Source organism: Carettochelys insculpta, chromosome 14 (genome assembly GCF_033958435.1).
Source record: "Carettochelys insculpta isolate YL-2023 chromosome 14, ASM3395843v1, whole genome shotgun sequence".
NCBI classification, from domain to species: Eukaryota; Metazoa; Chordata; order Testudines; family Carettochelyidae; genus Carettochelys; species Carettochelys insculpta.
Genome location: NC_134150.1, coordinates 28,272,030 through 28,295,867, shown reverse-complemented (window position 1 = coordinate 28,295,867; position 23,838 = coordinate 28,272,030). Strand labels below are relative to the sequence as shown.

At 43.7% G+C, this 23,838-nt stretch overlaps 1 protein-coding gene across 4 annotated transcripts in view; it reads right to left on the bottom strand.

Moving 5' to 3' along the window:
* Positions 1-23,032, bottom strand: part of CDH11 (cadherin 11) — a 138,533-nt gene extending 115,501 nt beyond the window's left edge. For 3 of the 4 annotated variants that reach the window (XM_075008323.1, XM_075008328.1, XM_075008324.1), the window contains exon 1: positions 22,771-23,032. The gene's annotated coding sequence lies outside the window, so the exon portion shown is untranslated. Of the gene's footprint in view, positions 1-22,489; positions 22,560-22,770 lie in introns of those variants that run through there. The other variant, XM_075008325.1, reaches the window with a different exon arrangement.
* Positions 23,033-23,838: the final 806 nt, after the last annotated feature.

Genomic DNA, 23,838 nt, shown 5'->3' with positions numbered 1-23,838 from the left:
GTTTAGACCAGGGCTCAGCTTGCTGGCAGGCTCTAGGACTATAAGATAGCTCCATTGTACCCCTTATTCATTTCCAGACAGAATTTCCTAAGCATGGATCAGTGACTTTTCCTACATCCCATCACTGTTTGAAGACAACATAAATCCCCATTCTGCACAGTTAAGGAAACCACCCCCTGCCCCCGCCACAACTACCTCAGCCACACTCTAATCAAAACTGGCAGAAAGGAGGGCATTGCATCTTCAACAGGATGAACTATGTCCCTGATAAGTTAAAGCCAGATTTCCAGAGAACAGGAACAGCAGCTGAGATCAAATGGTGACTGCACTGGTGAAGAAAAACAGGCACCAGGTTGGGATTTAAAATCATATGCATTTATTTTGCTAAAGTTTTGTGTTCTGGAAACTAACACATGCTGCTGTTCCTCCACTTAAATCCTATTTCTGTTCCCCTCATGGTATCTAGAAACAACGTGATGAAAATACACACCACAGATATTTTACAATACACTATTCTGATTAATTACTCAACAGCTAAATCTGTCTGAATCCTCTGATTTTTCAATATGCCATGTTAGCTGTAACAAAGAATTTCTTACCTCTAAAAACACAACAAAATTCCAAAGCACCTTTCTGTCTATGTATTGAGCATTAAAAGTCATGAAGAAAAAAATAATTTTAACTATATTTGATAAAATCTAAAATGTGATCTTTATCACTTGGATTAACACTAATCCCTACCCAAACCAAAAAGCACTTTTGGTCCTATGGTACATAGGAAGCACAGAGACACCTAAAACTGTGAAACACTAGAATTATTCCACTATGGAAGCAGTGGACCCCACACATGCAAAATGGTTTTGAGGAAGGCTGTGTATAGGACAACATGGAATAGGGGGTGAAGTAGAACTCGGAAACTTGGAAGCATATCTCAAACCTGAGATTAAGCACACCTGAAATGCATCTCCTCTTTAGGGGGTAATTCATGGGCTGTAACACCTATTCTAATCCAGTGGTGGGAGTAAGTGGAACAGAATTATTCTGTGTACTGCCTGCAAACTAGAAGGCAGATTCCATTGCTCCCATCCACTGTGTAGTTTCTTACACAAAGAATCACGTATATTAGAGTGTGTGGAAAGAGAAGTTACTCACCATAGTAACGATGGTTCTTCGAGATGTGTCCCCGTGGGTGCTCCACGATAGGTGTCGGGCTCGCCCCGGCGCCGCAGGTCGGATCTTTCCAGCAGTTTCTGCCGGACCGCGCATGCTCCGGCGCGTGCCGCTCCCTTGAGCGCTCCCGGCCACATGCGCGATCCAGTCCCCGCCAGTTCCTTGACCAACCGCCTCGGATGCTCCTGAAAAATACTGAACAGAGATCCGAAGCGGGGAGGATGGGCGGGTGGTGGAGCACCCACGGGGACACATCTCGAAGAATCATCTTTACTATGGTGAGTAACTTCTCTTTCTTCCTCGAGTGTCCCCATGGGTGCTCCACGATAGGTGACTACCCAGCAGTAACCCAAGATAGGAGGTGGGTAATCGGTTTATGTGCAGCTTGTCCCCGAGAGGACCGCTGTCGAGAGACGGGTATCCTCTTGGAATACCCTGTGAAGGGCATAATGCTTGGCGAAGGTGTCATAGGATGACCAGGTTGCCGCTCTGCAAATGTCTTTTAGCGCAATGCCCTTGAAAAAGGCTGTTGATGCTGCCACCGCCCTAGTGGAGTGAGCCCTAGGCGGGGCCAGTAAAGGAGTCTTTCTAAGTTCGTAGCACATTTTTATGCAGGATACGATGTGCTTCGAGATTCTCTGCGAAGAGAGACCTTCTCCTTTTGATTTGGGAGCGAGAGAGACTAGGAGTCTATCCATTTTCTGAAAGGACTTAGTCCTGTCTATATAGAAAGCCAGCGCCCTCCTCACATCCAGGAGGTGTAGGCGTGCCTCTTTGTTGGAGTTATGAGGCTTTGGATAAAACGAGGGTAAAACTATAGGTTCGTTAATATGAAACGCTGAAGAAACTTTGGGAACAAAGACTGGATGCAGCCGTAAGGTTACCGCCTCCTTGGAAAATACTGTGCAGGGTGCTGTTGCCATAACTGCCACAAGCTCGCTCACCCTGCGAGCTGACGTGATTGCAAGAAGGAAGGTCGTCTTTATCATAAGGAGACAGAGGGAAACCGTGGCTAAGGCTTCAAACGGTGGTCCCATTAGCGCATTAAGCACCAGGTCCAAGCTCCAAGAAGGTGGAAGCGGTTTCCGAGGGGGGTATAGGTTTACCAGCCCTTTGAGGAACCTGGTAACCATGGGATGGGCAAACACCGTGTGCCCTTCCTCTTCATGTCTGAAAGCTGATATAGCGGCAAGGTGGAACTTCAACGAGGATAGGGAGAGTCCGCCTCTCTTGAGGTCCAGTAAATACTCTAGTATTACAGGTATAGGTGCAGCAAGGGGGGCTAATTGCTTGGTAGAACACCATGCAGTGAATCGAGTCCATTTTGCTCATAGGTCTTCCTGGTGGAAGTCCTCCTGCTACTTTCTAGGACTTGTTGCACTTCCTCCGTACATGTGCTCTCTAGGGAGCTGAGCCATGGATTAACCATGCTTGCAGTCGCAGGCCTCGGGGGTGTGGATGCACTATGGACCCCTGGGCTTGCGTGAGCAGATCTGGTGCCACCGGGAGGGGCATCGGTGGACGGTCCGACATGCGCAGGAGTAAGGGGAACCATTGCTGTCGATCCCACGTTGGGACTACTAGGATCATTCGGGCTTTCTCTCTCCTGGCTTTCTGCAAGACTTTGTGGATAAGCACTGTGGGAGGAAATGCGTAGAGCAGGGGGCCCCTCCATGAGATCGCGAATGCATCCCCCAGGGACCCCCGTCCCAGTCCTGCCCTGGAGCAGTATTGTGGGCACTTCTTGTTGTGTTGAGTGGCAAACAGGTCTATCTGGGGAAAACCCCATGCGTGAAAAATTGGTCGTAGCAGATAGGAACGGATCTGCCACTCGTGTGTGAGTGCGAAGCGCCTGCTCAGCTCTGCCTTCACATTGTGAGCGCCTGGTAAATATGAGGCTTTCAAGGTTATATTGTTGGCGATGCACCAGTTCCACAATCGGACTGCTTCCGCACATAAGGCACAGGACCGAGCTCCTCCTTGCCGATTTATATAAAACATGGTGGAGGTATTGTCTGTACTGATCCCGACTACTTTGCCTTGTATATGGTCTCGAAAGTGTTTGCAGGCGTTGAACACCGCTCTGTATATTTATGGGCAGTGACTGTTCCGTGGAGGACCACAGTCCTTGCGTCACCTTTTCGCCCATGTGTGCTCCCCACCCTATGTGGGAGGCGTCGGTAGTGAGAAAAACAGATATTTGTGGTTAGTGAAAGGGCACCCCTGTTAGCATGTTCTTGGGGTTCACCCACCATTGCAGGGATCTGCGCACCTCTGTCGTGGGCGACACCACCCTGTGGACGGTGTGTGCTGCCGGTTTGAAGATGCTCGCCAGCCAGTGCTGCATGCTGCGCATATGCAATCGGGCGTTCTGTACCACAAACGTTGCTGCTACCATGTGGCCCAGCAGCTGTAAGCACGTCAGAACCGGCACCGTAGGGCTGAAGGTGATGGCTTGCACGAGGGAACCAATGGCGCGAAAGCAGGCATCTGATAGATAAACCCTTGCTGTGATGGAATTTATACGTGCCTCTATGAACTCTATGTCCTGTGCGGGATCTATCTTTGATTTTGCCAGATTGATGACCAGGCCCAGCGAAGAGAACGTGTCTGCTGTGACGCGTATCATGAGAAGTACCTCCTTCAAGGCCTCTTTCAGTATGCAGTCATCCAGATATAGGAATATAAACACCCCCTGTCTGTGCAGGTAGGCTGACACCACTGCTAAGGTCTTGGTGAAGACTCTGGGGGCCGAGGAGAGGCCGAACGGCAGAACCTTGTACTGAAGATGTTCTTTGCCTACCATAAGCCGGAGAAAACGCCTGTGAGCCGGGTGAATCGTTATGTGGAAATACGCGTCTTATAAGTCGAGGGCTGCGAACCAATCTCCATTGTCCAGTGCCGTAAGTATAGAGGCGACTGTGATCATCCAAAAGCGTTGCTTGCGCAAGTACCGGTTGAGGCCTCGAAGATCCAGGATGGGCCTCCAGCCTCCTGTCTTTTTCTCTGTGAGGAAGTATCTTGAGTAGAACCCTTTCCCTCGGAGTTGCTCCGGCACTCTTTCCACTGCCCCTATAAGCATAAGATGGTCGGAGGCGATGGTGGAATAGTAGCTTCGGATGACATTGCGTGATGGTAGTGATAGTGCAGCCCTCAATCTGTGTGTCAAACTTGTGGCCTTTGGCCCTGCCCCGAGGACGCACGGCTCTGTTGAGAACGTCGCCTGGGAGTTCTGTACTGTTGGTGCTGTTGATGTCACCCTTGCTCATAGCCCCTGTGGTACTGGGGACGCTGTGGTTGATACTGGTATCGTCTTTGTTGGGGGTAATACTTTTTCTTTCTGTATGGAGGGGTGTAAATCCCCAAGGTCCTGAGAGTAGCTCGTGAGTCTTTACTGGAATGAAGGACCGAGTCGGTTGATTCAGCAAACAGCTTCTGCGTGTCAAAGGGGAGATCAACGATTTTCACCTGCAGATCCCTCGGGATACCCGATGTCTGGAGCCAGGACTCCCTGCACATGATCACTGCCGTAGCTGTTGAGCGTGCTGCCGTATCCGCTACGTCTAGGGCGATCTGAACTCCTGTCCTCGAGGCTGCATAGCCTTCCTGCACGATGGCCTTGAGCACCGGCTTCTTGTCCTCTGGAAGCGAGTCCATGAGGGAAGTCAGCCTGGAGTAGTTGTCGAAATTATGGTTCGCTAGATGTGCTGCGTAATTCGCCATTCTCAACAGTAGGGTAGAGGAGGAGTAGACCTTTCTGCCGAACAACTCTAGTTTCTTGGCATCTTTGTCCGTTCCCCCTGTCTTGTACTGAGAAGTTTTCGACCTCTGTGGAGACGATTCCACCACCAGAGAATTTGGTTGCGGGTGGCTGAACAGGAACTCCATGCCCTTCGCCAGGACGAAGTACTTCTTATCCGCTCTCTTGTTTATAGGCGGAGTGGACGCAGGGGTCTGCCATATTGTGGTGGCGGACTCCATGATTGCTTCATCAAGCGGAATAGCTATTTTGGAAGAGGCCGGAGGTCTCAGGTTTTTAAGGAGCTTATGGTGTTTCACCTGCACCTCTGCTGTTTGGATGCCTTGCATGAAGGCCACCCTTTTAAACAGCTCTTGGAACTGTTTGAGATCGTCTGGAAGATGGACGTCCCCTGGGGCCGTGGCCTCGTCAGGGGAAGATAGTGAGGAACCGCTAGGGTAAGCCTCTCTGGACCCCTCTGGGTCCTGTTGACGATGATACATCCTCTCACTAGATACTTGCAAGGGAAAATCTCGGGGTTCCAGAATCAACTCCCCCTGAGATATCTGTGTTTCCATCCCCGTCCATGATTGCCCTCGGGGATATTGAACCGTCTGGGGGGATCTGTCCCTGGGAGTATGCCTATGGTGTCTATGCCCCACGTGATAGAGGCGACCATGGCAACACGGGCACTGTTCCGGAGATGGAGACCTGGACCACTCTGGAGGCACATACCCCCTGCGTCTGGGGGATCGAGATCGTCTGGGTGATTGAGATAATGGAGAGACTGATTTGTGGCAGTACTCCAGGGGTTCAAAGCCCAGGAAGGGCGATGGTGGTCCAAGCCATGGTGATGCTGGCTGTAGGAACGGGGATAGGGGCTCAGGGTATACTGGAGGTGACCCCTGCCGCCTCGTTGGAGTCCGCAGCATAAGTGGAGGGCTTAGAGCGAGTAGCCCCGCAGCCCTGTCTGGAGAAGGGCTGCGGTGCCGGGTTTTCTGTGCTGCCTTTCCCCTCCCCTGTGGGGCTGGCTCCGCCCCTTTCCGCGTTGGAGATCTTGGCCCCGCTGTCTGCGCCGCGCTCGGCACGCTCCGCTGCGGTGCCGCGCGGGTGGTCTCCCCCGGTGCCTGCAGGCCGCATGCCTGCGAGCTCTGCACCGCCGGTTGATTATCGGAGGCTCAGCCTCTGCCACGTGCGTCTCCGCGCCGCCGCCGCTCAGCTGTGACTGCGGCTGGGGGCTATGCGCTCCACCCGTCCTGCTCACTGTGGCTGCCGGCAGGGATCGGGTTGGTGAAAGCTTCCTCCGTTTTTGCGCTGATGGGGTTAGGGAAGCAGCTTTCCTTTTATGGGCCCCTGCGGGTCCCTCCTGCTAAGGCTGCTCCGGCACGTCTGGCTGGAGGGCCTTGTCAAAGAGCAGCATTTTCAGCCGCATCTCTCTGTCCTTCCTTGCTCTGGCTGTAAGCTTTGTGCAGAAGGAGCATTTCTGGGTGACATGAGATTCCCCAGGGCACCTAATGCACTGACTGTGCCCATCGGAGGCCGGCATCTCTTTGCGACATGACTCACACTTTTTGAATCCTGAAGAGGACATTGTGGTGAGTCTTTGAGTTGTTAATAGGGTACTTAGCACCTTCTCTGTGCCTGTTCCCCTCTCGGACTCAGCCTGCTGCGGCAGGAGGCCTAATGGCCTTACGTCCCCAGGCCTCCGCTGCTCCGCTTGCTACTAAGGCTGTAAAACTTTACTTTCTACTCTCTTTTCTTTTTTTTTTTTTTGAAAACAATAACAAGCTAACTTAAGCTAAAAGATTGAAAAAGAAACTCTAAACACTTTAAAAACATTAAATACGCTAACTCTGGCCATAGCCTGAGCGGATTCCATCTGCAGCCGATGGCGGTTAAAGAGGAACTGGCGGGGACCAGATCGCGCATGTGGCCGGGAGCGTGCAAGGGAGCAGCGCGCGCCGGCGCATGCGCGCGCCGGCAAAAACTGCTGGAAAGATCCGACTTGCGGCACCGGGGCGAGCCCGACACCTATCGTGGAGCACCCACGGGGACACTCGAGGAAGAACATGGAGCTATGGAATACAGAGGAGCAAGATTTTTGCTGTTGCAGATGATCCCAGAGAAAACAGGTCTCATTACTATCCCCTCTCTAGAGTCTGCATAACTATCCCTGCAAGAAATGATGTCTTCAATGAGGCAATTTAAATAATTTAAAAAAAATAATTACCTTGCCTTTGAAATACAAAAGGTTTCACAAAAAGTTCAGCATTTACCAAATTGTACACAGAATATCTGTAACCAGGTCAGTCTTAGGATATTACAGAGAGAGGGTGAGTAAGGAAATACCTTTTATTGGGCCAACTTTTGCTGGTAAGACGAGACAAGATTTCCTATCACCTGTGGAAGAACACTTTTCACAAAGCAATCACTCTTTTGTCTGACATTTTGGCCCACACCCTCAAAGGAAACCTCCACAACACTTTCAAGCACAATCCTGGGTGCTTAAACTGCTTAAAACCAAAAATTGTGGACTACAAGACACACTGGAATTATGGCTTATTACAACTCACTAACCCCACCCTTTGTCTTATGATGACAGAGGTGTTGATAGGCCAGTCTACCTTGAATTATCCCTTAGAGCATGCACTCACTACTCATGCTAAATAATGTGTTTCACTTCACATTTAGCTGTGATATTAGGACTATCTTTCCTGGAACCTGTAGCTCAAAAGTTTCTCTCTCTCACCAGCAGAAATTGAGCCATTACCTCTCCCACCTTGCACCTCAGCATTTTCCAGCTGTCTTTTCAAACAACACAACTTGAGCACTTTTTAAACTTGTGATAAACTGCAGTGTTTCTAACAAAATGAAGCTTAATAAAAGTGTATTGACCAGATGGTTCAGCCTATTTCATAGGATATGGTTAGGAGAAATATCTTATTTTAATGAAAAAAATAAATTAATAGATTAGTCAGTCTTTCACTCCTGCATTTTTACAATTGCGTGCATGGCTTGGAACTCAGAATATGTCACAGTGGGGCAATATTTTATGGGAGCCTCTTGACTTGACCTTCTGAGAATCTGCCATCTGCCATACATAGTTAAACATTCTGAGACGATAAGCGTAGAAAGATTCTACCAGTTATATCTGATATAATATGACAGCAACTCTGAAGATTTTTGATGCTGTGAGCAACAAACCCAACTCCAAGCACTGATGCAGCTTCCAAACTGAATCCAAAAGCAAATCTAATATGGCTCCAATCCTCTTTCCTCAACCTATCTGCACTGCTGAAAAAGATGGTTACAAGTTTACCCAAAGAAGAGGACCTGCATCTCTCCCCATGCAATCTGTTATCTCTTCTAGAGGCTAGCAAGGTCACTAAAAAGGGCTAATATAAGGCATGATTGAAGTGTAGGGAGCTATCATTTGACACGCTTATTAACATTAGAGACTGACTATGGAAATTACCTCTTCACTACGCTGCTAAAATCCACGGAATGCAGGTTTGAGAGAAGACTCCAGTAGCAGAAAGCTGTCCTTCCTTAACAGAATAGGGGTGGGAAGGAATTGTGTCATTTATTCTGGCATTTCAGTTCATAAGGCACAGACTTAAGAAATAAGAATTTATGATGAGTAAGCCTGGTTTACCAAAGATAACAGGCACATAATTTTGTGCACGTGACTATAGATAGAAATTCACAACTTGCATTTAAAACATTGGATATGTTACTAATTTGTTGGGTAATGAAGCTTGTGGCCATTTGAGAAGCCTCAAAGGAAAAATATGCATGATATTGGGAGAGTGGTACAGAACGCTAATGTTTCCTGGGAAATTTATTTAATCCATGATCATAGGCACTGTATACATAAGCAAATTACAAATGAGATAGGAAGTTGCCCAAAACAGTTACTCAGAGAATAAAATAGTGTCAGACGTATTTAGAGGTGGTGTGTGGAATATTTCCAAGGAACTTAGCTTCTCACATTAAATATTTTATGCATTCATTTCCTTATTGAATTTGAACATGGGTCTGTGTCTAATAAAATTGGATTATTTTGCAGGTGAAAACAGACAACTTTTGAAGAATAAGTGGTAATTTCTTAAAGAAAAAATGACTAATTTTAAAGTCTTGGAAAAATCATAATCTTGTAGCCATTTAATGTGAAAATACTGTTTTTGTTCACTTTTTCAGTATAAAAGAAGAACATCAAACAACAAGCCAATTATTATAAACATCACCGTACATCTACCTCCCTCAAAACAGAACAAGACGATTTGTTTTACTTTTAAAAAGGAAGTTCAGGAAGGTTGAATTGTCAATTAACAATGGTCATAAAACAGCATTTAATGGTTATGAGAATAAAATATAGATTGTTGCACAGTTAGTCAGTAAGCTGATATATGTAGGCAATTTTGTTCAAGTCCGCTGAGAGTATGGCCTACAGAACCCTATGAACGGAGTAATTACAGCTAGCACCCTTTTGAACCTCTAGCTAAACATTAAAAAAACCAAGGTCACGACAACAAGCAACTATCATGTCTTGGTTAAGTATCAGAGTTGGCATTTACGCTATAGACTTGATTATTTCAGCCAAACTCATTTCTTGTTCAATTTGATTGGAAAATTAAAGTTATATTAGTGCAATTTCTCACAAATGATAGTGTGTGGACTGCATGCCAAATACAGCTAGCTTCAAACATGTTCTATTCAGAAAAGATATTCCTACACAGAGGTTACTATTGTAAAAATGGGTAATGTAATAAACAAAAATGGTTTAAAATGTTGGACCAAATCCCTTCTTCACTAATACTGGTGCAAATCAGAATAAATCCACTAAAGTTAAGGGAGTTAATCTGATTTACACTAGCATGACCATAGGCAGAATTTAATCCATATACTACTTACATAAACAGACACTGATTGCACAACATACAGTACATAATATACTGCTCCAGGGATCTTTGTTGCAAACAACAGAACATTTTTCAACAAATTCCTTGTTTACATTTTCTCTGTATAACTGATGTAGGCTGAAGCCTTACTTAATCATACAAAAAGAAATAACTATACACATATAAACAACCACACTATAACAATAAGCAAATCTGAGGGTGGTTTGTTAGCAATATTGAAAATCTAAATCCAGAAGTTCAATTCTTAGGCCCTTATTTGTCCTGTTGCCTATACTGGGAAACGAAGGGAGTTCCACTGCTGATCCAGTGACTAGTCTACATTTCCATCATGAGCTCTTCAACTAAAACTAAGCTCTGATTCAGAAGAGCACAGAAGCATGTGGTTAGCTTTAAGCACACTCTTAAATGCTTCCTGAAAAGAGATTTTCTTCCCCCGAATTAAGGCTTATACAATTACGTTTATTTTCTTTTTAACCAATCTGACTAATTTTAATGGACAAATAATGAAGATTCATTGTTCCAAAGGCTCTCTTCTGTTCATATAACTAATTTTAAGAATCCACTTATCCAATAATTGGAAGCCTACCAGTTCACTGCCATAGCTCCTTTGAGGACTTCTACTCTGAACATAGAGGCTATGTCTAGACTAGAAGCATCTGTCTACAGAAGTTACTGTCACAAGAGATGTTACAACAAAACTTCTGTTGACAGATCACATCTATATATAAGAGTGAATCGATCTTTTGCTTTGCTCTGTCAACAAAAGAGACACACAGAGCATCTACACAGCTTTTTTGTCAACAGTTTCTGTCGACAATACACATTTTGTCTGTAGATGCTCCACAAGTATTGTTGACAAAACTCCAGTTTTATCTACAAAACATCCTAGTGTAGACATAGCCAAACAAGGAGCAAAATTCTGTAATTTTCTAAGGCTACTATTACAATACAGCAAGCTGTTGACAGAAATCACTGTTGGAAGAGATTTCCTGACAACACTTCTCTTAACAGAGTACAGCCACACACAAAACCAAATTGGGAGAGTGCTCTACTGTGTCAACAGAGCTGTGGGACTGCCCATTGGCTCTCTCAACAAAACAGGCACCTGGAAGCATAGCAGACAGGGCTGTCCATTGTTCTGGATGCCCTGTTTGTCCAGAGAAGGACCCCCCCTCCACCCCCTGCCAGAGTGTCCATACAGTTTTTCGTCCACAGAATCTGTTAACAGTAGTGTCATGCCTCAAAGTTTCGAGGAACAAAGCTGCCAGCAAAAGTGCTGCATTTTGTCAAGGTACTGTTGACAAATCCTATTTTGTGTGTGCATGCCCCACCAGTTTTGTTGACAAAACTGGGGTTTTGTTGGCAAAACTTGCTAGTGTAACTGTAGCCAAAGTATGTGCTGTGTATCTTCATTTGTCAAGCTAAAGGGTTACTCAATATTCTAGCATATAAAAATGTGCCTTGATTTTTATCTTTCATAGTGTTTTCCATTTACTGTCAGAAGATGCTTTTGTACAAACTAAAGAATTACAAAACCCTCCTGGGGTATGGAGACAGCGTATGGATTTTGTGCTTCAGTAGAATTCACTGGCACTGGTGGTGTTACAGCATTGTATATGTTCCAACATCACTAAAAAGCAGCACATGAACAAATTGGAAACTATGATGCAAGGGTGAAACTGTATCCAAAAGTTTCTGCCACTCTAACTGTAACAGTCCCAGTTGCATCACATACTATCCATAAGATGTACAGCAGATCAATTTAAGAATGATGGGAGAGTAAGTTAAGGTAAAATATCATTTTTTCTGTAATAGCTTGACCCTTTATCAGTTTGCAAGAGTATCATATTATTTACATGCTGGGAGGATTGAAGGTTATTAGCTAACTAAAGTGGGAGTTTATGAAAGCACAATATAATGTTAGTTATTAGTTCTAGCTGCACCAATTAGCTTTCCAAGTATCTAGCAAAAGCGAAAGGTAGCCAGAACCCTAAGCTTTGGTGTCTACAAACTTGGCAATGTGTACCCATGAGTGGGTAACAAGCATAAAAAGGATTCAGATAGCATCTAAAATTGAATGATTATACAGTAAAAACCAGCACACAATGTGTTGTACTAAAGAGGTGAGACTGAGTGGTTTCCTATATTGATTTTATTTATAGCATAAAGGGATGTCCTACAAAATTTCTTCTAGATTTCATAGCGGAAGTAGTTCTTAAGGATGGACTTGAAAGAGGAAAGGGTGGGGACTTTCAGATCAGCTTAGCCAAGGCACTCCACACATGCTGGGGACTGGACAGCAGGAAGAAATGTGTTTGCCACTGAAATAGATGCATGGAGTATTGAGGCTGGTGTCTATGATGGAGGAAGAGGGGAAGGGAGGGCAATGCAAAAAGAGACAAGCCTGGCAATGAAGAGGCCTTAAAAGTGATGACAAGAGGTATAAATATTGTGCTGTAGAGAAGTGGAAGTGAGGGGAATGAATCAAGGGGGGTTGACATCATTAGACCACCTGGCAATGAATATAATCTTGGCATAAGCATTTTAAATGGACTGTGCAGGATGATATGGGAGTCTGGGAGTCTAGAGGGGATGTGGTTATGCTAATCAAGATAGAGGGATTACCATGGCCTGAACCTGCAGTCTGAACAGACAGAAACAGAATGGGCCTTATAGACAGTGCAGAAACGAGTGGCAGCATTCAAACATATTAGGATGCACCGACAAGGGGGGAAAAAGTTGTCAAAGATGGCCCCAAAGTTGGAACACTGGCAGTATCTACAAAGAATGGAGGAGGTGAGTGAGGAGATGAATTCAGTCTGGCCATGTTCTGTTTACTGTTGATAGCAAGATATTGAGAGGAGATATCCAAGAGACTGACAGAAATCAGGACCCCATCAGCTCATGGGAATAAGGGGACTTCGAAGTAGGCGGGGCCTTCCGAAAAGGAGACCCATCGGGACGAGCAGCGCAGCGGCGAGGTGCGTCAATTTCGAAGTGCTGCGGCCGCCCGCATGCTAGTGAAGCGCTGAATATGCATTTCAGCGCTTCATTAGTAAACTTCGAAATGGCCATTTGCGTGACCATTTCGAAGTTTGGGGCTAGTGTAGACACGGCCCATCTGAAAGAGTGAGAGGAGGAAAAAAGTAGGACTCATCTGAGGGGATAACAAGAGGGAAGGAGAAGATGGTGCTAGAGAGGAGCATAAGGGAAGCTCAGAGTGGATCTTTTCCACCTTTTCTTTGAAATTATCCAAAAGATGCTACGCAGACAAGAAGAGAGCAATATGCAAATTGGGTAAATTATTTTGAAATTCCTTATTCTGAACTTGGCGCCTTCCAAATAGTACTGAAGATTGGCATAAGCAGCTATTTTGAAAGTTCCATTATCCTTTGCATGACGAGGTGTACAGGAACTGGAATATCATGCTCAAAAAGGCACGCTATTTTGAGTGCAGAGAAAAGTCGCAGCATTTCTATTTCAGTATACATTTATATCCCAAAATAGCAATCGCTGGCTATGTCTACACTAGCACCCCCCTTTCGAAAGGGGGATGCTAATGACACTTTTCAGGATATGCTAAGGAGGTGCTGCAATGAATGTGCAGTGCCTCATTAGCATAATGGCAGCCACAACACTTCAAAAGTGCTGCTTTTGATCGCGCTTGACTCATCTACACAGGGTCCTTTTCGAAAGGACCCTGTGTAGAAGAGCCACATGCAATCGAAAGCGGCACTTTCAAAGTGCCGCTGCCACCATTATGCATATTCATTGCAGTGCCTCATTAGCATATCTTGAAGTGTCTCATTAGCATCTCCCTTCTGAAAGGAGGGATGCTAGTGTAGACCCAGACACTGTGTAGACATAGTCCAAAAGAGTGCAAGTGAAGGGTTCAAGATGGTGATGAAAGTTGCAAATTTATCTTTTTTATAGTGGCTGGGCACTTAATTTTTAACATACGGATTCTTTCCTGAAACACACAACATCTATCTTCCTCTAAAAAGTGCAAAATATTCAACATTTCAAAGTTGACAATTAGGCACAAATAGTCAGTGGGCCTCCACTGTTTGCAAAATGAATCATATTTCACTTGAAAACTGAATAATTCTTAGATTTTTAGGCTATGTCTACACTAGAGGGTTTTGACAACAAAACTCAGGGAGCAAGCAGATTCCCAAGGCAGTCTGTTGACAGTAAATTGACAGAAAGCAGAACTTTTGTTGACTTTTGTTGAGTTATAGCCCACTCCCCACAAGGCATAATGCCTCTGTTGACAGAGATCTGTAGACAGAAAGCTGGTCTGGATGTCCTGGGGAGGCCCCCTGTCTACAGAAAGGGCTTCTGGAACACCAGGCAGTCCTGTCTGCTATGCTTCCGGATGGCCATTTTGCCAACAGAGTGGCCAGGCAGTCTGGCTGCTTTGTGCCGATCACTCTTGTCATCCAGTTGGCAGTTTGGCCATGATCTGTTGCCAGAAGTTTTGTTGGAAGGTATCTTCTGACAAAAACTTCTGTCAACAAAACCCTGTAATATAGACATAGCCATAGGTTTTGAAGGTGAGAAGGGGGCCTTTGGGTCATCCAGTCTGACATTTAACACTGTTCTTACTACTTGAACAGGACTTTCATATGAAAGCCATAGTGTTCTAGCAATGTACTATGATTCGCTTGGTGCAATACATAGAATCTAGCATCACAGCCCCAAAGAAAAACTATAGGAGCACATATTGATCAGATATGTTCTCTGGGCTGCAAGTTTTAAATGGAAGTAGAATACGATGAGGGTTGGAAAAATCAGATTTATATTAGTTAATGTTGATTTAACCATACACCATAAACCAGCAAAAATATGACCATCTATAATATTTAAAATTTAGATACAAGATAAGAAAAAAATTATTGAGAACTTATTTAAGGATATTAATCCTCTATATAATAACATGTGATTGTGATATGTTTCAAAAGTTACAAAGCATTAATTTTTTCACCTCAGCGTTTAATCTCATGAGATTATTGCTTGACAACCCATAACTTCCCACCACTGTGAAAATGTAAAACCCAAAAGAATAAAGCAATCTTAAATCCACCATTTCGCACAACTATGGAAATATAAATCAATAAAACACACACACACAAATTCTGATATTAGTCATTTCAAACTCTGTTCAAATTCTCTGAAATTCTTACACCTCAGATCAAACTCTTGCAAGCACGGTAAATTTCTGTAAGTTATGTCATCAACACCATCAGGTCTTAGATGGCCTCTTGCAAAAATAAAATAAAATAAAATACTGGCAAATAGTGAGGAACTGTTATCTTTAAACATATTCTGTTCAGATTCACTGGAAATTTTTGCTGAAAGTTTGACTTGATTCTTATTTTTGCTGTATTGGTTTGCTCATCCTTAATGATAGGGTGGGGAGAATCACATGCAGTAGATTGGCATGCCAGCATATACATTGGATTAATCTGACAACAGCATATAATTTCAACCCAGTGCATTCTTTTTGTCAGTAAATGATTACAAGAGTTGCTGTCTTGAGTCCAAATTATTTCCAATAAAGAAAAATAATTAAAGCCATATTGACTAGTGAACCATAATGAGCTTCTGGATAGCTATAAATGCTCAATTGTAGTACAGTATCAGTAAGTATTCTGTAAATAAGGATTGGCTTTTGTTCCATGGAAGTCCAAAATGATAATCTGAAGAAATTCAACTTTTATTAAAGACCCATAGTCTGGTTTATTTATGTATGTTCAACAATGCCTTACCACCCAGAAGTCCCACTGAAGTTAATGGAACGCCTCGTGGAATCAAAATAAATCAGGGTATCACAAACTAGCCTAAAGTAACCAGACAGCTGCTGAAAGTTTGCATTTATTAACATAAATCATAAAACATAAAACAAATACTAGCCATAACTATTCAAGAAGAAAAACTTAAGGTATGCCAATTAGAACCATTTGTTCTTAACACCATCACTAAAGTTTCAAATACCAAATGAGCGAGGTGCTTATTTAAAATTCTTATATCATAAAGTTTATTAAAGGAGTAATTAGTTAATTCGTTAAAACCCATGCATAACTTTTAAATTCATTTTTTATAAAACAATTTAAAATTGGTGTCCTTTTTATGCTGTAGAAGTTAAAAAAATGAAATCCCCTTTAAAAAGGACTTAAATATGTGACTAATTATCCAAGGACTAATGATGGTTTAAATTATTCTTGCACAGTAGTCATTTTTTAAAAGAAATCACACTAGCATTTTAATATGTAATTCTAGATTGCTTTCACACAAAATCCATTTATTTTGTTCGCCTTACAAATCTAGACACAAAATTAAATTAGTGGATGAAAAAGGGAAAGGGGCTAATATAGTAGTAATTCATTAGGGACAGCCAAGATCTTGGAGATAATTACTTTAAATCAATGCAGGACAACTATTTAAATGTATCACTTTATGCGAACATATACATATAGTAACCAAACAGTTTAGCATTCAAGAAATAGGGTTTAGTCTCCTGTCCAAATAGAGTTATCATTTTTAGTTTACTCTCAACTGACTTATTCTTGGCAGAATGATGTGTGTGCATATAATTAACTATTTAACTTAACCACTGAGACAGAATGTGTTTCTGGATTTTTATTTTATTTGAAAGTATGCTCCAGTAGCCTCACTGGGAGAAAAACTGCAATGGAATAAGGTTCTGGAGCATTAGTTTATGCAGAACTACAAAGGCAAACAGATAACACTAGCAAGTAGGTATTGTGCAAAATTTATGACCCCTGAAATGCAATACATTTGAAGCATGTCTTCAACAGGCTAGATAGCTCAAGAGGAAGGTAACAGGATAAGGCATCTTTTTAATCTGGCCCTAACTGGCAATGACTGTAGATGTTTAGTGCTGCATTTGAAATGAAATGGTGCTCTTAGTCCTGTTCCAAGCAGACATAATGTCCGTATGATCAAATCCTAGTTGTTGCCCCCAGTTGCTAGTTTCATTGGTGGGGGAGACCAAGAGTTGTGTGTCTACGAAGAATAAAGTAAACTCTTAGATACAGGGTCTCCCTAGAACTGGAGTCACTGAGGCATGTTTGTGGAGCAGCATAGGAAAATTTTCATTGTCAGAGCTGTATGTGACAAGTGGGTAAACGGAACTGCAGTCAAACTGTCACTTCACACAAAATCTGCAAATTGTATTTATAAAGAATGTTGAATTTCATTTTTTTGGGTATGTTACTCCAGCCTATGAGCAATGTGATCATTGGCATCAATGGCTCTGCTCTCTGCCTCTGCTTTCAATGAGAGCCAGTGCGGTCACTTACAAGTCCAGTAATGCAAAAATCTCACATGTATTTATGTCTTAGCTATATTGATATTTTCTGTACTTGGGCTCATTCTGTTTTAAATGCATCAGCAGGAGTTCTGCTCAATGTTGTTTGCTTCACAACAAATATTAATTAATCTCTCACTAATTGTGTTATTACTCATATGGTTGCTATGATCTACCTGCCCATTTTGATGTGTTTTAAGCTTTGGTGATGAAGTTACTAAGCCACCGTTATAACAATAAGGTATTCTTGCAAATGTATAGTGGTGTTTGACCAGTATTATTTTGGAAACACCTGCATCCTCTTTTTTATGCTTCATTTCCTTCTTGGTCCTAAAAGACATTTCAATTGATTTCTACTGCTTGACCTCAGTATCCATCCCAATACAATTACAAATTTTGATGAATTCTTCAGCTGATTCAAAATGGTGAGAATTCTTGTTCATTGCAAGCATCTGAAGCCACAAACTAACATTTGCTTATGACAGCATTTTAAAACTGAAGAGCTAAATTATGGCTCTTGGAACCAGCTGAGCACTGCAGGGCCCGGAGGTTTGGAAACCAGTGCACCACCCAGCCAGTTGCAGCAGGAAGCATTATGTCTTTGTCAACAGAGGAAGAGATAATGCCTTCTTCTGCAAAGGAGCCAGCAGCAATCCTGGCTGCTCCACTTGGTATCAGCCTGTGAATGTTAGCTGGCTTGCAAAGTGGGAAGACACTGCAGATGAAACAACCACACCTAGATGTTCCCTTGGGACACTTTAAGTACCACTAACAATGTTAACCATCCATTCACTTTGACCTCAGCTAACATCATTATAGATGCTTTCTGCATGGGTGTACTGGGGTTGGGGAAGGAAAGGGACTCTGCTCCCCAATACATCTGTACAGGGCTAATCATCATTTTCTCACTAAATATGCAGCAGCTCTCTCTGATCGTTACACACGAGTACAGAAAAACATATACAATTTATATTTGGAGTTAATTAAATAATATAATATAATTGTATCATCATTACACTCTTATCTAGACTTCAGGTCATGAATCTAAATTTCAGCCCAAATAGAGACGAATACTGGAATCAGAAGTTTTATGCACTGGACTTACTGCAGACTGATTTACAGTTTCGTATGGCAATAATTCACATTTTAAAATCAATACCTTGTTACATGTCATTTCTTTATCTATTAGTAATGGCTTATTTTCAAGAATCAGTCATACATCCTTTTGAATTCAGCGACCCAAAGTTTAGACCAAACGGATGTTTTTTGCCAAATACCGTTCTCAGTTACACTGACATGAACTCAGAGGAACTTGACATAAGAGCAGAATTTGCCGTTTTGAATATTAAATGCATGTCTATTTCTTATAACCCTAACCCTTTCTTACATTGTCTTTCAGTCTTTTCCCAATATCCTCCATGACTGGGAAGAATTTGTGAAGAGATTATTAAAATATTAGCAGTATTTTTTATTGTATTACACTTCTCTTCTCTCCATCTCTTTACATTTACTTCCTTGCTCATAGCATGGGTTGATGCTATTTTTGGAAGCCAGAGAAAGATAGCAAATCCCTTAAAATCATTGCTGCTGGGAGAACTGATACTATTTATTTTACACCTAGACTCCAGCTGTGTCATTCCTCAGACAATCTAAAGTTACATGATTTCAAAACTTTGTAGTGAACTCCAAGGTGGTAATATGATGCTGAAGGTAACACGATCCACTGACTAGAAAGATGTTAATCCTGACAAACTGCCTGAGCATTAGCCTGAACCACAGCTAGATTGAATTCTGTCTCCCCTGAGAGGGCCTGCAATGCTGGTAGTAACAAAACCTCTTTTCATAGTGCCCTGAGAAGCAGATGGGCCACAAGAAGTGATTTAGAGAAGAGCATCAGTGCCCTCTAGTGCTCACAAGAGTAATGCTTTTGAAAGAATTATCACCAAATTTGGAGTGCCCCAAATTTTCATCTACGGTGACACATGAAAGAAACAGACTCACAGCTATTATTTCTATACTACCACAGTGATTTCAGAGATGTTAAACTATACAATGTCCAGCTTAGTAAATCCAGAGGAAACTGCAGAAAATGCCTTCTGGATTCAAACTGCTATAATGTTAAAAACCAGTTATTAAGCAGTTCCAGAGACCTGTTGATCACTTTCTTAGGCACTAACAAATATTAGTACTGTAACAACAATTTCCAAAATTTGAGATCTTTTAATCAAATCAATATTCTGACTTAAAATACATCAAATATAATCTTATAACCATGCATTAATCTTGTAATGACTTCAGACAATTTGTGCACGCGCGTGTATACACCCACCCCCCAACAAAAAATAAAATAGGGAGCAGGGGGTGGCAAGCCCATCTATGCAGTTTTGGAGGACAGTATTTGAAACAAAAAATAACTATATATCTGAGGAGAATGATTTGGAAGTTCCCCTCCTCCCCCCCACCCCCCAAAAATATCTTCAGTAATATGATTCACATACACAAAGTCCTCCCCACCGTCACTCGATGTCACTGGAAGAATTGTAACAATTGACATTTGATACCTTCAGTATTGTTCAACTTATTAGTAGTGCCATTGAGAAAATATGAACACAAAGAGTAAGACAAGGAAATGAGACGACAGTACTCAAGTATAAAATGACCCCTTTTTAAAACACATGCATCGAATTAGGTTAGATTCAAAGTCCATTTGAAGACAGTTGGAACCCTTCCGTTTTTCTCAATGGGCTTTGAAATGGGCCCAACAAAGGGACCATGAAAATCCAAATGCCAATTTGTAAAGAAATCTGATTATTAGAAATGCCTATCGAGTCTGAGCTTTATGTACAGATTTCGAGGCATTACCACCAACAAATACATTTTGTAGGTATGCTGCTTAATGGTTTTGGGCAAAACAAGTCAAGATGCAAGTATTATTTCTCACACAGTAAGAGCTGATGGAAAAAGACAAGATTCACAAAATGGATTCATATAATTTTAACAGAGACACACTAAGCAACAAAGAGAACTAACATCTAAAGAAGTTTGAAATTGCATTATATCACTATACAAATGTGGTCAATACTTGAATTACAAAGAATATCCTTTTAAGTATACTGTAGCAAAAATATATTCTGCTTAGTCTTATTACTTGTTTCAGTGATCTGTGGAAAATGGAACTCCACAGCTAACCCAACTCAAAAGTTCATACATATATCCTGAATTGAACAAAAAGCAATACTTCAAACTTCATGAACATACTACCTTCGTTGCACTTGAACTTGCATAACACATAAAAATGTATTTTATCAAAAATAAAAAAGAGAGAGTCTTTCTAACTCTTATAATTACTCCAAATGTGCAACACAAACAATTTCATTTTATCATCTACTCTCTGAATCGACCTCTTCAAAGGTGTTCATTCAGAAATAGCTCATCAGAAATTGCAATTACTTATCCCATATATTAACACAGTTTATAGTAATCACTTTTGTAGTAATGATCTAGACCAGATAGTTACGCTTTTTTACAACAAAAACCACTTCTACAAGCAGACTTTGCGTATTTTAGCAAAGTTTAAGCTGTTAGAAGTCTACAAATAGCATACTCCAGCCTTACTTATTTCTTCTTATTATAGTATGTCCATTACAGGTTTAAATGGATATTCCATTTTTCAACCAGAAAATCCTAATCACAAAATGATTTGTAACTTGTTTCCCCAAAGAGATCTACATTCTTTGTAAAATCTGTCATCGTTTGTACTGTAACTTTATTTTGTTGTTCTTCCTGTTTATCTCCTGCAAGAGCAAGGGAAACTCCTTTGAAAGTCCAGAAGTTCTGTTTTCTAGGCTTTCATACATAGAGAAATGTGGTAGGGGTAAAACAAAGCTTCTTGGAATAAAGATATGAATGGTTGGTTCCTTTACTTCATCTTGCATTATTCTCCTGTTTTTCACTGCTTATCTCTCACATCACCAATTGTGCTGATGTTGTCCTACAAAAATTTTGCTCATAAGAAAACATCTGCATTTCCACATAAAAAGAATGCAAAGATCTCAGAAATCAGCAACTTGTGTTTCAAATCCCAGAGGAAAAGCAATTGATCTATGCTCATTTCAGATTATTTCAGATTATTTCAGAACCCCCTTATAAAATACAAAATTTATGTATTGACTTTTTAGCTAGAGTAGGGAAAAATGTGGTATTTACCCAGGAAACCACACACATCTGGGAAATATTACCAGAATTAATAATAATAATAATAATAATAATAATAATAAACAGTATATTGCCTATTTCCCCAGACATGTCTGAGTACCTCTGCTTTGGAATGATATATTGTATTATATATTGTATTTTTTCATTCGATGTTATGATTAATTATATATATATATATATATATATATATATATATATACACGATTTCTTAATAGGGGTTTGATAGTCTGTGAACTTATATCATCAACACAAATCAACAGGAAGAAAGTCATTTCCAATGAGTTACAAGCCATTGGAATGTGAAAAACCAATGAGCCTCCCCCAAATTTAAGGCCATTTTCTGAATTAGTGACTCTTGTTGCTAAAGAGAGACTCCTTTGTCGTAGATATTTGGAAAGGTAAATATTGTATTACAGAGTCACATCGTGCCCTTTTCAACAGCAGTACAAAGAGGATTTCCCACTATGTGCCAACTGGCTTATTTTAGTCCTCGCCTGGCCAAATGACGCTTTTAACCAGAGTAGATAATGCAGGAGCATATCTCTGGACAGGTAAAGTCATTTGTGTAACTATGATGTCAGACTGCAATATGTGCTCCTGCCAAGATTACACAGGAAGCGATTTTATTCTAAAAGTTAATGGCATATGTAGGTGGACCTGCAGCCTTAAAGCTTCACCTTCATTGAGGCTGTGATTACACAGACCACCAAAGCCATCATGGGTTTTGGACTAGCCCAGTCTTGGGCTTGAGACCATCGTGTGACTAGTGCCGCAGGAATTTAAAAAACAAGCAAAAAATCAAAGTCTTGCTCGTTTTCACTCCCCCTCTCCCCCCCGCACTTTCCCATTCTGGGAGAAGATGTTTTTCCTCTCGGGCAATCCTACTTCCCCTCTCGCTCGGCTTATGCATGTCAGGGTTGGGAGCCACCGTGGCAAGGGGAAGCTTTGCACTTCATGGCTTTTGCTATCTGCTGCCCGGGTTGGGGGGGCTGTGAAGACCAGCACAACCACACACACACACACACACACACACACACACACACACACAGAGGGAAAAAGCCCTGACTCGCCCACAGCCCGCTGCCCCCGCTCCAGCCCCGCCAGACTTGCCCAGCAGCTGGGACTAAGAGTCGTCCGGGGTAGCTTCTGGCTTGTCCTCTTGCGGGGCTGGCCCGTCCTCCGGAGCCGGGGGGGTGGGGGCGCAGCCGCCTCCAAGCGGAGCCTCCCGCGGCTGTCAAGTTTCCAGCGCCCGCCGAGGCGCCCTCCCGGCTCGGCTCCGGGCCGGGCAGCGGGAGACAGCGGCGATCTGCCCTCGAGACAGCGCCTCCGCCGCGCCGCGCCGCAGCCCGCGCCCGCGCCCATCCCCGAGGCGGCCCCAGCCCGAGCCTCACCTGGGCGCCCCGCCGCGCGGCGGGCGGCGAGTCCCATTCACAACTCGCCCCGGAGCAGCGTCCTCCGCCGGGTACACTCCACTGGCGGCGGCGGCGGCGGCGGACTGAGCGGGGAGCGAGCGGCGGGGCGGAGGCGCGGCAGGAAGGAGGGGACGGGCGGAGGGAGGGGGAGCCACGCGGGGCGAGGGGAAGGACTAGGCGGGAGGCTCCTGCTTCTGCCCCCCGGACGATCCCTCCCCTCGGGGCTGCCCCTGTCCGGGCGCCCGCCGACGCCGCGCGGGGCTGGATCCGGCTTGGCCAGCACCCAGCCCTGCGCCGTCTGGAGGCGGCGGCGGCCCGCGGGGGCACTGGGAGCGTGGACCCCGCCCCCCCCCCCCCCCCCGCCGGGGGCGCAGCCCCTCGCCACCGCTCCGCCTGGGAGCCCAGGCCCGGGGAGGGAGGTTCGGTGACTACCGCAGCAGGGGAGTCGGTGTGCTGGGGAGCTCCGTCCCACTAGGGGCCAGTGCAGCAAGGGGAGAATTGGGGGTGACCCCCAGCAGGGGCGCGGTAGGGGGGGGACCCACAGTCCAGCAAAGGGAGAATAGGGGGGTGACCCCCAGCAGGGTTTCGGTTAGTGGGGGAACCTCAGTCCCACACAGGGAACAGACCCTGCCCAACAGAGGGGAACTGGTGGGGAGCCCATTAGTGGGAGAGCTCTCCTGTTCCACCCCCCACCAGGACTACTCGACCCAGCTGCCTGCGGTGCAGACCTGCTGCTGCTCTTTGTCAAAGTGACACATTTCCAAAGATCTTCCCCAACATTTTGGCCAGACCCATTGGTTTGAGGTGAGTGGGTCTACCTTCCCAGGCCCTCTGCTGGGGAGGGCTTTGCACAGTCCCCTTCTCTAACAAGTGAAGTGTAGCTGGAAAGCCACCCCACTGTCTCCTCCCCAGGTCTTTGTTTGCCTGAGAACTAGGGGCAGGGTTTTTTTCCCCATAGCCAAAAGCAGGGACCAGCCCACAACAGAAGCAGCTGAGCATTTTCACATCATGGACTTCCAGAAAAAAGTATGGGGCAGGCTTACCCTT